The sequence below is a fragment of the Anastrepha obliqua genome, chromosome 3, assembly GCF_027943255.1.
Source record: "Anastrepha obliqua isolate idAnaObli1 chromosome 3, idAnaObli1_1.0, whole genome shotgun sequence".
Taxonomy (NCBI): Eukaryota; Metazoa; Arthropoda; class Insecta; order Diptera; family Tephritidae; genus Anastrepha; species Anastrepha obliqua.
In genome coordinates this window covers 92040159-92054605 of record NC_072894.1, presented here as the reverse complement: position 1 = coordinate 92054605, position 14447 = coordinate 92040159, and positions in this window count along the sequence as shown.

Genomic DNA, 14447 nt, shown 5'->3' with positions numbered 1-14447 from the left:
CCTTTTATTATTTATTTAAAAGCTCCAAAACTACCAAAATGTTGTTACAAAATTTGCGCCACCAGCTGGGCTATGTTGTGCCACGCCCGCTGCAACATTACCAAATGGTTATTTACGGTAGCACTTTTGGCTCTAGCGGGACCCCAACAGTGTGGGAACGCACTTTTGGTGTAATCGATTACCTCTAAGCGGTAATTGAATTAGAGTTGCAATTGGCATTTTTCACACAAAATTTCTCATAAGCTGTTACACTTTATCTAGTGGCGATTTAATGACTAACTCCCCACCGCCAGTTAATGGCTCGCTTACTCAGTGTATTGGTAAGGCACACGTTTTCTGTTAGATGCATACTTTAGCTATTAGCATATTTACGTTTTGATAGTGTCAGCAAAAACACGAAATTGTAATAAATTAAAGAATCACAAATCTCCTGCTAACTTTACGTCCTTTGTTTGCAAATAGAAAAAATTAATTAAAAGGTTATTGCAGCTAACCACGATTGAATCAAGTGAAATCAAATTGAATCGAACTGAAATGAAAATGGCACGTTACAGCTGGACACATGCTGACTGTGGTAAGATGTCTTGAAGTAATAGTCGTTTAACCATCCAGCCACTCTACCATCCAGCGCTCAGTAGCGAGAATTCATTCGTTTATGTGTACCATTTCCACTGCTGTCAACTACGACAAAAGAAGCCTGTTCTGGATAGATGTCGTGCCAATAGATACATATTTAAATTTCTACGCTTATGTCGCTAAAAAAAGCGTCGACGACCAACTATTGCACAAACGGTCAATTCAACCAACATTTATTTGAAGCAGCAAGCAAATCTGTCTGACTCCAGCACTTTTTATAGAAATTTTGTTTGCATTCAATAAATCACTAACTACTTTGCCATTGCATAACACCGAAAAGCGAGCCTCATGCAAACAAACACACTGACACTGTGCTCATACCCTGCAGGAAAAAGCTAAAGTAGTATGTAAACATTCCAGTCGATTTAATTGGAGAAAACATACTACTAGGTGTGTTTAAAAAGTATCGCGAATTTTGTGTTTTTTCAAAAATTATTTATTTATTCATTAATATCTATTTTGCCCCATCAAAGTATGATAATCCCCATGAGATATTACGCACTTGTGCCAACGTTTTTTCCAATCTTCGTAGCACTTCAAAAAATCATTTTTTTTTACCTATTTCAGCTCTTCCCTCGACGCCGTATTTATCTCGTCAATCGTAGCGTAGCGTCGTCCTTTCATGGGCCTCTTCAGTTTCAGGAACAAGAAAAAGTCACAGGGGGCCAGATCTAGGGAATACGGTGGCTGTGATATCATTAGTGCTTTATTTTTGGCCAAAAAGTCGCGCACAAGCAAGGATGTGTGAGCAGAGGCATTATCGTGATGCAAGAGCCAATTTTTGTTCTCCCACAAATCCGGGCGTTTCTGGCGGATTGCTTCGCGCAAATAGCGCATAACTTGAAGGTAATATTCCTTATTGACCATTTTACCCTGTGTCAAGAATTCATGATGCACAACGCCCCTGCAATCGAAAAAAACGGTAAGCAAAACTTTTACATTCGACCGAACTTGGTGCGCTTTTTTCGGTCTTGGTTCGTGCGGCAGCTTCCATTGGGGTGATTGAGCTTTGGTTTCCACGTCATAACCATAAACCCACGATTCACAACCAGTTATGACCTCTGGAGCAAATTTGGGTCGTCGCGGTTATTAGCAATGTTGCTTTTGGTCGAAATTGAGCAGTTTGGTACGAATTTTGCGGTGACCTTTCTCATGCCCAAATCATTGAAAAAAATCGAATGGCAAGAGCCAATCGATATGTCTAGGTCCTTAGCAACTTCTCTAACGGTGATTTGACAATTGGCCAATACCATTTTCTTCACTTCATCAACTTTTTCGTCTGATGTGGAAGTGCTCGGGTGTCCGGCACGCTTTTCGTCGTTCACATCTTCTCGGCGTTCACACATCTAGAGCAAAAGACTTAATTAAAATGAATGAAAAGGTGTTACCGGAAAACCGTACTATGATCACAAAAAATACAGAGTGCGTAGCATTAAGTTCACCTTTGAAAGATTTCCACAATAAGGAGTGATGAATACTTTAAAATATTGGAATTGAATAGAATGTATGTTTTTTATACTTTAACAAATCCAAAACTGGTTATTTTGGAATCATATTAGACTAGAATTATTTTTATCTGGTATGAGCTGGTAAAAGCCAGACAAAGCTGATGCATATCCGCACCATAGACATTTTATAGCACATCGTCGTGTTAAAAATACCTCCTGCTAACATGAAAAGAAGATAGAATACGAACTGGTTGTGCTGAAAAGTGAGCTGGTATTATTTTAGTTAGCAACTGGTATTTTTCCCTGCTGTTAGCTACGTCGACCTACTGACCAATTCATAAATCAGTGAGTGCTGCAGTGATTGCCTCCCCTTCAACATTGTTAAAGGCTCCTTCAGTATCAAGAAAATCAGTTAAGAAAATTCCTGTTTGTGCAATAAACTCTCTGACATGTAAATAAGGTTATGTAGAGCTGTCTCTACCGATTTCCCTTTCGTGTAGGCATGTTGTGACGTAGAGATAAGATTTTTATCTATAGTTGGGCTTAAGTGAAGTTCTATCGACCTCTCCAAAGTTTTCATTAGGAAAGAAGAAAGAGATATCGGTCTTAAGTCTTTTTGGTGGGTATGTGAGTTTCTACCAGCTTTTGGAATAAAAACAATTTTGACTTGTCTCCACTTAAGAGGTATATGACCGTAAAGAAAACAACCTCTGAAGTTTGCTAGTAGCCAGTGTGTTAAATATCCAGCGACATTCTGCAGATCACTGGATAAATACCATTTGGACCGGGTGATTGAAAAGGTTTGAAATTTTCAATCGTCCATAAGAGTCGGCCCTCAGATATCCCGTCTGACTGCATGACAATGTACTGTATCTTCCATGTCATGCCATGATTAAGGTATTCGTTTTGTACAAGAAATTTCATTGAATGGCTGGCAGTTGGGAATAACGGTATTTGGTTGAGTGCGGTATTCCATGTGCCAGGACCCAATTGACCAGACTGAATAACCAGGCAATAAATATTCGGATCCCTGAAGGCGTTGTTTTCATAGCATAGTCTAGCTTATGGAAAATGAACCGAATGCCGAACGAATAAGAGAGAAAAGACGTTTAAGTCGACAAACAAACCTGTAAATAAACAGACAGTTAAATAGCTGAAGAAAGAAGTATAGACTGCATAATTTAGTTATGCTCAGTTACACTAAGTTCAGTCGAGTTGAGTTGCACAGAAAGTGAAAAAATTTTAGTGGCAAAGCAGTTGTCTTGCATTGCCTCATTTTGGGTAACTGTGCCAGTTTGTTGAAACGATAGTTTATTATGCTAGTATATTTTTATTGGTGTTGCAAATTGACAATTAAAATTGTTTTCGTTTTCATGATGTGTATGCATGTAAATAATTTCCATTTAATCTCTTCTCTCCATTTATTTGTTGCTGTTTATACACCCATAATTTTTTGTTAGTTTTTATTTGTTTGTTTACATGCCACTCTATATCTTTATGGTAAAAACTACTTTTCTATTTCTCAAATATGCATATAAATATCGCCTATACATACATACATGCGTGCATAAATCACACACAGCTAGTAAAGCTGAGCTGATAACAAAAAATTAAGTAATGGAAATGGTCGGGGGATTGTAGACCAATTTTCAACTGTACAGCGCGTTCAAAAAATCAAGTTTGAAGATCGGCCATTTGCAAAGAATATTCTGGAGTATTAGTGTACTCTGACATTTTATAAGCACTAATGTGATATCGTCCTACACCAAGGGGAAAGAGATACATAAGTATCAAAGATGATAGATTACAAGGTTGGTTTGACCATCCGTAGCAAAATTGTATGAATAACTTCTACTGTCACGTCATAGGGGACTCGGCAGCAGAATTATGCCCCCTAATTTCTCACGTATTCTTACGCTTTCTTGTTCTGAGCATCGGCGGTGTTGCTTTTTTTTCTTATATCACGAACACAATCTTAGTTTTGTGGTAAACAAACCGTTGTCTTTGTGTAAAATCAGCTGACGGTAATAATGCTTTTGGGTAGAGTTTTTCATCAAAACCGCATTCAAGCTGGCGGTAAACATAAATAAACTGTCAAATCCTTTTTCGGAGAAGGAGCCCCAAACATGATCAATGGGTGCGCATTAGGCCGGGTCGATTTGTGGGGAGGCAAAAAAATCGCCCATTGCTCTGTGAAAATCATATTCCAGGGATCAAAATAAGAAACCTCGCCGAAGGAACCATACCTCTAAAACGAATTCTGATGTCCTCCAATTTGGTGATATTTTGAAATGTAGGGGGAGTTCCAGGGGGTGTGCCACTGGCATGGGTGGATCGGCCGTCCAAAGTTAGTGGGGGTCGGTCATACATTTGGACTCGATTGGAGCACTCTAAATGGGTCAAAGTGGGATTTTTCGTTCGACCCAAATTGGGGGACATCAAAATTCATTTTAGAGGTATGGTTGCTTCGGCAAAGTTTCTTATTTTGATCCCTAGAACACGATTTTCACAGAGCAATGAACGATTTTTAAATTGACCCGCCCTAGTGCGCGAGTTAATGATTGTAGCGTTTCCGCCACTTGCCTTTATCGCATATCGCGCAAAAAATGCTTCGCAGAACTCTTCTCTCAAAACTCAGCAGATTCTATTTATCGGCACCTCTGAGGGTCCACGTTTCACTATCGTATAGCAAGATGGAAATTATAATTGAGCGGTACAGTGAAATCTTTGTTTTTCTGTCTAGGAGACCACTCTTTAGGTGTTGACACTATGAAAAATAGCAGCGTTTGGCCATAAGGATTCTGTTGCCGATTTCTGCAGAGATTTTGTTTTCATGATTAATGATTACTTCAAGGTATTTAAATTACTTCACTACTTCGAAACCATAGCCACCGATTTTTATTATTTCATCCACATTCTGTGTGACAGAGTCCGATGTAATAGAAACTAGCGCTTTAGTTTTGGCTTCGTTTATTTCTAAACTGATAACATTTTCAAGGGCAATATTAAAGAAGAGACATGAGAGCCCATCCCCTTGGCGAAGACCGTTCATGGTGGCGAGCTCTTGCGACGGATTGTTCTGAACGCTTACTACCTTTCTTACATTCTGCATGATCGAGCGTGTGAAACGTATTAACTTACCGGGAATACCGAATTGTGCCATCGCCAAGGAGAGCTGGATCCTAATTATGCTGTCGTAAGCTGCTTTGAAGTCTATGAAAAGATGATACGTCGTCATGTCGTATTCGCGAGACTTTTCCAGAATCTGTCTTAGTACGAAAATTGTTGATCTTCCCTCTTGAAAGCCAGCCTGGTAGCTACCAATGATGCATTTAGATACGGTTTAAATCTAGCGCTTAGAATATTTGAGAATATTTTGTAGATAAATGCTGTTCAAAAGAGTTATGGGCCGGTAATTTTCACAGATCAACATGTCTCCTTTTTTATGTAGAGAGCAAATTATTCCAATTTCCCACAACTTTGGCATGCGTTCCTTATTATAGATTTTGCAAACTAACCGAAGTTTTTAAAGAGCTCTGCTGGGATCTCGTCAAAACCACAGGATTTGTTGTTTCTGAAGACTTTAACTGAAGACTTTAACTGTGGGTGTTCGGTTTCAATACCTGTAATGTTTCTGTTAAGAAATTTATCAAAATATGTTGCCCACCTTTCGAGGATTTGGTTTTCTTCCGTTAAGAGTGAACCATCTTCATTTTTATATAGTATGTCCTTGAGTTAAACTCACGTCTTTGTTCGTTTACGCCTTTAAAAAATCTTCGTGAATTATAGCAGTTGAAGTCTGCTCCCAGTTGCTCAAACTTTTCCCTATTAAAAATTCCCTTTTTCCCATGCAGTTTCTTTTCCTCGCGTCTTAAATTTTCATACATTTCTGTAGATTACCGAGTTTTGCGGTTTATCATTGCTTTACGCGCATTGTTCTTTTTTCTGTAGCCATTTTGCATTCTTCGTCGAACCAGGAAGTTTTTCATTTGTTCTCTGATTTTCCCAACACTTTTGTAGCTGTAACCTTTTATGACCTATCAGTTGTTCTAATTAAAAGTTGTTCTGCTTTGTGCACTTTGAGTACAATACTTCTTATGCGAAAGTTTTTAATACTGTTTCAACATCTTACTACATTTCAAACTCGTTCCCCATTAGGAGATTAAAAGAACTTGGTGTCTATTTTGGCCCCAGGCTTAATTTCACCACACTTATAAATTATATTGTTTCTATGATAAATGTCTCACAATGTTGGCCTTTATTCGTCGAAATAGTTCTTCGCTTTCTGACTCTCTATACTCTGTACTCTCAAACTGTTGTACTCGTCCTTAGTTCGGTCCAGGTTAGAATACGCGGTATTCGTTTGGAGACCATTTCATGCAATCTAAATTAATAGATTAGAGTCTGCCAGAGAGCTTTTGTGCATGCGCTTTGCTATGCGCTCGATGAAAGTCGTTGATCCCATTCCGTCCTATCGCTCTCGTTGTTTACTAATAAATCTAATGCATTTGGATTCTAGGCGTGTTCTGTTGTGATATGTTTTATCTTTGATAATTGTGCGGACTCATCAGATTGTCCGTATCTGCTCAATAAAATTCATTTTAATATCCCTCACGCATTTTTCGTTGTAATGAATTGTTTTTTGTGGGTATTGTTACAACTGGTTACGGGATGAGTGCTCCTTTTAGTAGGACGCTAGCTCAGTTTAATGCATATTATTCTTCCTTAAGCTTTGGTTTTTCGTAGTCTTAGTCTACTTTTAAGAAGTTACTTATAAGATTCTTGTCATAATTTCTTTTCTTGTATCTATCTTTCTTATAGTCTGTAAGTATTCTGTTTATTGATTAATAAATGGACAAATAAATAAATAATTCAGATATCTCAAATATAAAATATTGTAAAACGAAAAAAAGGGGAAAAAGTCTTCGTATTTTCTAACGGTATAATTTTGCATTGTTGCTTTATTATATTATTTATTAATATTTATATTATTTATTATCATTTATATTATATTATTATTATGCAACATTCAAATTATTGAACATTAGTACCAAGGAGTATTAGGATTAGTGGATATTAGTCATACGTATTGTATATACATGAATACCTACGTCATTTATTCACATATTTATGTGCTTATGTGTGTTAGCATGCATTTTATTATCACCTACAATTTTGCGTTCTTACAAAGTTTTACTTCTTGTATACTTTTACATCACTTCTTGTATATTACACAAAAAAGCTTAAGTCAACATCCGAGCCAACCAACAAAGTCAGTATTTAGATCATTCGAATGCGCATATCAAACCAATAATACACGCATATGTAAATAATTCTCATAATTCATTAAACATAAAATACGAGTATCTCTCTAAAGCATACGCTCAAAAGTTCGTCTATGTGTATGGCTGTAATAGTAAATGTGCACATATATATGCATATTGTATGCAAATAATTTAAAAACTAATCACAAGTATAAAATCAATTGCGTGTTCTAAATTTTAATTATTTTGTTTATTTGTTGTACACTGAAAATACAAGCCACGCAGCGTTGCACGCTCCAGCTAACTTAGTATTTTTACATGCATGACCAGTCAGTAGATAGCAAAATGTGTTTGCTAGTTGAAAATCGATTAAGTCACTGCTAAAATAAATGTGGCGCCCGAGCAAAAATGCGCACTCAAATACTGACATAACTATACTAGCCAAACTTCAACAAACTAAATGGGCAACTGTCCGTTCATTCAGCTAAGCAATTGAATTGGCCGTCTATTCGAACTGTCAGGCGTTATAAAGGCATTTTTGTACTTCTTTTTGCAAATACTCGCGTGTATGCGTCAAACTTAAAAAAAAATCATATTCCAGACAAATGCACGAACATAGGTAGGCGTAAACGTCAGTGCGCTCCAACATTGCTCTATTTCTCTTTATCCGAAATTTTTACTTTGGCTTAGTTGCTGCTGCTATATTTTTTGCCAGTGTCAGCAGGCCACCGTATACTGATATGCCTTTCACTCGAAACCGCTAGCACCAGGATCAGCAGTACCTACCAGTCCAAGCGTCTGTATAACACATCGTTGCTTGTGACAGTTAAAAAATTACAAATAAAATATACCGAAGCGACGACTACTTGTGGTGTTTGACCAGCAATGGGATTTATTAGAATAGTTGCAACCCCACTTAGCCCATGATTTCATTGTATGTATGCAAGTAAGTAAAAGCAATATTATATGTAAGTAAATTTGTATGGGCACCTTGTTATGTAATACTGCTTGCATTGCTGATACCGTTTTACTTGCATTTAACGATTTGGTTTGTCTGCTTTCGACGAAAGACTTAAGCGACGAACCTACAGCTCATTGTGAGACGAACTCCAGTGCTGGCTAATTGACTATGTACTCTGTCGTGCGCTGACACGTTGCTGAATTTGTATTGGTGCAAAATGAAAATGAATAAAAACTGGACTAGTTTAATGAATTTAAACTCACTTTCTGGCTTAGGAAAATTGCTTAATTCAATAATGATTCGGAAACATTGTTGCTTAATTAAACTGTTAGCCTGCCAGTAATCTTAAAGCAGAATTCCTCACTGTAGAATAAAATAAAGTTAATGTACAGTGGTTCAATTTAATAGCTGGACAACCCCGAGACATAATGTCTTGGAATTTTTTTTTTTTTTTTTTCTTGGGAAAAGATATTTTTACCTTATTTACAACCTAAATGTTTGTAGGAGTAACTTTTCACAAAAACGAAATCTTGGTGAAAATAAAGCTAAAAGCTGCTGCCAAGGAAAATAGCTGACTTTGGCAAAAATATTAATTCGTCCGCTCGGTACCCTTGAAAGTGGAAAAAAGAGCTACCGCAAAAGAAACTCGAAGTTGTATTAATCCCATCGCATAGGCACTTAACGGTTAATATTCCGTTAGAAAACTCACCACTACTGAGAGTTGCGATCCTTTTAGCCTTAGAAACTATACCTCTCAACTTAGCAAGTTTGTATTTCTAAGAAAATGTCATTTTCTGAAACATTAAAAATATTTATTAGCTGTAGGTTACGAAGTCTGAAAAGAGGTAAAAGTGTGCCTTATATGGTTTATGATTTTCCTCCTTTCGATCGTCCATGTAACTCTGTGATTGACGAGACATTGGCGTAAGGCAATGAAATTGTACTTGAAGATCGTTGATGTTGCTTTCGGAGTGGTACAGAGTGGGATGCGTAATGTTTTCGGTACAAGATGAGCTGAGCATCGCAATATGTTGCTAATGAAAGCTTTATTGTGTTGTTCAACAGGCGGGACTAGCATTTAGTAAGGCCCAGGCTCAAAACCTCCTGCGGGCATGGAACACCATACGATAAAAAAGGTGGTCTTTTTAATCGCAGTAGGTAATAACAAGTCTCGTATTTCTGCCATGAAAGAGCTTCTCGTAAAAATCATCTCCTATTCGGATGAGCCATAAAACTGTGGATCACTTCAATATATATACAATTGGCGCTTTCACCCTTTTTGGTTGTTTGGCCGAGCTCTTCTCCTTTTTGTGGTGTGCGTATTGGCATTGTTCCACCTAGACAGTTTTAAGCCGATTCCGAACGGCAAATATTTTTTACAATATTAGGAACTCTTTCATGGCAGAAATTTACTCAGAGGTTTGCCATTGTCTGCCAACCGCATTGAGCAACCGCTATTAGAAAAACAACTTTTTCTATCATTTTTGTGTTTCATGCGCGGTGATTTGAATCTACACACTTCCGAATGATAGACACGCACCAACTCATTCGGCTACGGCAACCGCTTCAGAAAAAATCGTCTAATATTATGAATGCAAGGATCATTTGGAGGCAGTTTAATAGTGTTACGCCTTTGATTGACTGAGGTTTCCCTTTTTTTGGTAAGTGTCCTCTTAATGCCCTCTTTCTTCTGTATGGACACTACCGGAATTTTACTCATCGCGTATGATAGAACAAAATATCGGTGTCAGTTTGTTGGCCGCCGTAGCCGAATGGGTTGGTGCGTGATCACCATTCGGAATTCACTGAGAGGTCGTTGGTTCGAATCTCGGTGAAAGCAAAATTAATAAAAACATTTTTCTAATAGCGGTCGCCCCTCGGCAGGCAATGACAAACCTCCGAGTGTATTTCTGCCAAGAAAAAGCTCCTCATAAAAATATCTGCCGTTCGGAGTCGGCTTGAAGCTGTAGGTCCCTCCATTTGTGGAACAACACCAAGACGCACACCACAAATAGGAGGAGGAGCTCGGCCAAACACCTAACAGAAGTGTACGCGCCAATTATTTATTTTTTTTTTATGTTGATACCATGCTTCAAAAAGTTCAGAATGAGGAGGGGAGTTGATTTAGGTATGTCTGTCCATCTATCCATGCGCACGATAAATCGAGCAAAAATTAATTTTTAATGAACCATTTTTCCAAGAGTACCTAAATTTTGTACAAATAGTGTGCCCAAAAATATATAAAATTTTGAAAAATGCGGGATACCACCCTCATGTAAAGGGTGATCAGATTGGAGGTACCTTTCCATTAGGGTTTTTTTGACAGATCACGCATGACTACTGTCAAACTATTATAAATACATAATTTTTTCAGTAATCATAGACATTCCATCATGGAAAGACTCACGCCTCAACAACGTTTACAAATCGTATAATTGTATTACGAAAATCGACGCTATGTGAAAAGCGTTCATCACGCGCTCAGGCCAGCGATGAGGCCCATCAGTAAGCAAAATTGCCGTATTTTGGCTGCAGAGCAATCCGAAGCAATACAAGAACAATAACCGTTTGGTGCGACCCATGGGCTGAAGGAATCATCGGCCCATGTTTCTTCAAAGACGAGGCTGTCGCCAATGTAGCAAGGAATGGCGAACGCTAACGCGCTAAGATAATCGATTTTTTAATACCGAAAATTGAAGCCCGTGATCACCACAATATTAGTGGTTCTAACAAAACGGCGCTCCTTGCCATATAGCTTGTGAAACAGTGAATTGACTGTGTCGTCATTTCGGTGAGCAATTTATCTCTCGTCTCGGACAAGTATATAAATTGGCAACCAAGATCGTGTGATATCACATCATTGGGCTTTCATTTGTGGGGGTATGTAAAGTCTAAATACTCTGTGGATAAACCAGCTTCGATTGAGGAATTGGAAGCCAAAATTACTAAAGTTGTTTACGATGTTCCGACCGTAGTCCTCCAGCTAGTCATTCAAAATTGGTGATTACAGATGGCCAAATTACGGTGCAGTTGCGGCCAACATCTGAAAGTGATTATCTTCAAAAAATAAATGCCATGAACGCTTTTATACAAAAATAATACGTAATTGCCGAATATATTTAAATTTTCGATCTTTTATTTCAAAATATATAGAACAGTCCTGACCACACTTAGCTTTCCTTACTTTTTCCCCTTACCTCTAATACTGCAGGGTGGGTTAAATGTTAGACAAATTAGTACTAGTAATGGATTTATCAGTTTGTACATTGAAGACACATCGCAAATGATGTATTAACCACCTAATGCAATAAAAAAATGTTTAGATAAAAAAACAGACAAAAAATAAAACTGAGAAATGTTGCGCGAACTGTAAATTAAGTGACTATCTATGATGATTATCTATGTACCATATTTCAAAGCCATTGAGCAATTATTTTTATAATTTTTGTTTTGTCTACATAATAAAGTTTTCATGTCAAAATGTCTCTGCTTGTCCGCTCTTACCTCCTGTTTCATGCTTCCGCAACAGCTTTCCTCGTGCACTTGTCACAATGCTGCTAATAAATTCTACTATGCCAGCCGATGCGAATAACATAAATGCCTGTTGACCAAGAGCGGACAATGCTCGTATTCTGTAATTTTTCCGACAAGAAAATTTTACAGCACTATAAATTAAAACGACGGTTTTGGTGCTCATTAAAGGTATCCCCACATGCGGATCTATGCGAATTGCTAGACGTTGCTACACATTGCCGTTAGCCATCTGGAGTTGGTAAACAGACGCAACCAAAGCTAAACAATCAACAACAATCACCAGCACTATTCGTGCTTGCAGGCACGTTTATTACCAGAAACGTGGTTTTGGCTAAAATTAGAACATGCTGTGGTGTAGCACTGCTACCATAAACCGGCGGCTAAATCGACGATGGCTATATTGACCGTTGTCTTTTTGGTTTTGTGAATGGATTTTGACGTTGGCTTAAATTGAATAATGTTTCAATTAAATGTTTTTGCCGGGATATTTGCTTACATAGTTTTGTAAAACTATTTATTTGAGGTATTTTTACTTGATCGGCGGTAAAATTCTTGAAATTTTACTCTATACGTTTTCAGAAACTTGGCAGGTACTTAAAATTAATACTTTATTTACTTTAGTATATCGCATTTAGTAACTGACGATACATCAGAAGTAAAACATTTTAATATAATCCATACATACTCGCATTTGCTTGTTATACGCTGTGAAAACCCAAATCACACATGAGGAAATCGATATACGCACGAAATTAGAGTTAAGTATAATGAATTTGCTTTTTTAGTTTTTTATAAAACGTGTGAATTTGTTTGAAAGGAACTTAAAGTTTCAAGAAGCATCATAGTTTCAAACAATGGTATAAATCTAAAATTATTCAAGGTATGGAAATATGTTTGTCAAATGAAAGGGGAGAAAAATGATGTGTATTTGACTGTTGCTTGAAACCTCTAAAACAGAGATGCCCACATAATATGCACTCGATACAAAAATAATTTCTCCTTTCCAAGGGTTGTGACGTCAGTAAAGAAAGAAAGAAAAACAGAAAGAATGAGTAAGAATAGAGAAAGTGAGTGGAAAGCCAAAAATGTGGAAGGCACCACCTTCTGTTTCCCCATATCGCGCACTCGGTGCATTTTTGTTTTTGTAAAAGCACTTAAGTATCACGATGCAGAGAGTAAATCTATCGTTCTGTCAAACACAAGAAAATGCATCACATATCTACTTTTACACGCAGGTCCGCAAAAATTTAATTTTACCTATTCTCCATATGCATTTAACAACAAGGATGAAAACTTTGTTGTTATCAACAATCGCGGGTATTTATTGCCCATCTTCTATTAAATATATATATTGTGTCAAAAAAATATAGGGAATTGTTCATTTAAAAAGTGCGCGTTAAACATACATATGTCCAAGTATGTTTTGCTTTTTGGCATTTAATTAAATCAGTCAACCGCAGGTGTGCTCTGCGTTTTTCACTATGGATAAAAGTATCGAACAAAGAATTTGTCTTAAATTTTGTGTTTTCAACAGAATTTCGTGTGCCAAATCGTTGAAAATTTTTGCAGAAAGCCTATGGCGAGTGTACTTTATCAAAAACACGGGTCTACAAGTGGTATAAGGCTTTTGCAGAGGGCCCAGAAGTCGTCAAAGATGTGCCCCGGTCTGGTCGCCCATTAACGTCTTCAATGGAAGGAAACGTCGACAAAGTCAAGGAAATGGTGCTGGAAAACCATCATTTCAGTTTGAGGGAGGTAGCCCGTGACCTTAGCGTGTCTCACGAATCAATTCGCAACATTTTACACCATCAATTGGGCATGAAACGCTAAGACGCGTGGCTGCTCGACTCGTTTTAAGAAAGTTGAATTCCTTTCAAAAAACTCATCGGGAGAAGGTAGCTGAAGGCATGCTTGAGCAAATGAACTCGGACCCAACGCTTATCCAGCGCATCATAACCTGTGATGAGATGTGATTATATGAGTTTGACATGCAAACCAGTCAACAGGCGACTGAATGGCGCTATACACATGAGCCGAAACCCAAAAAACCACGTCAAAGTCGGTCACAAGTGAAAGTCATGCTACTCGTTTTCTTTGATTATCCTGGCGTTGTGCACTCGGAATTCATTCCAAATGGTTTTACGGTAAATAAGGAAAATTATTTGGAAGTTATGCGACGAAACGGCCCAATTCGTGGGAAGAAAACTCATGGATCTTGCACCATGATAACGCACCGCCTTGCAAGGCTCATAGTGTGAACCCTTTTTTGACCAAAAACTCGACAAATATCATCGAACAACCACCGTATTCACCGGATTTCGCCCTCTGTGACTTATTCCTTTTCACAAAACTTAAATTGCACCTCCGCGAACGCCGCTTTGAGTCGATAGAGGCCATTAAGAAGGATTCGCTAAAGGAGCTGAAGAAGATCTCTTCAAACGCATTTAAAAGGTGCTTTGATAACTGCACTAATCGTTGGCATTTATGTATTGCTTCGAATGGAGCCTATTTTGAAGGCGAAAAAATAAATGTTGTAGACTAAACAATTATTTTGCGTTTTATTGAACTATTCCCGGTACTTTTGGGACAGAATGTATATAATTA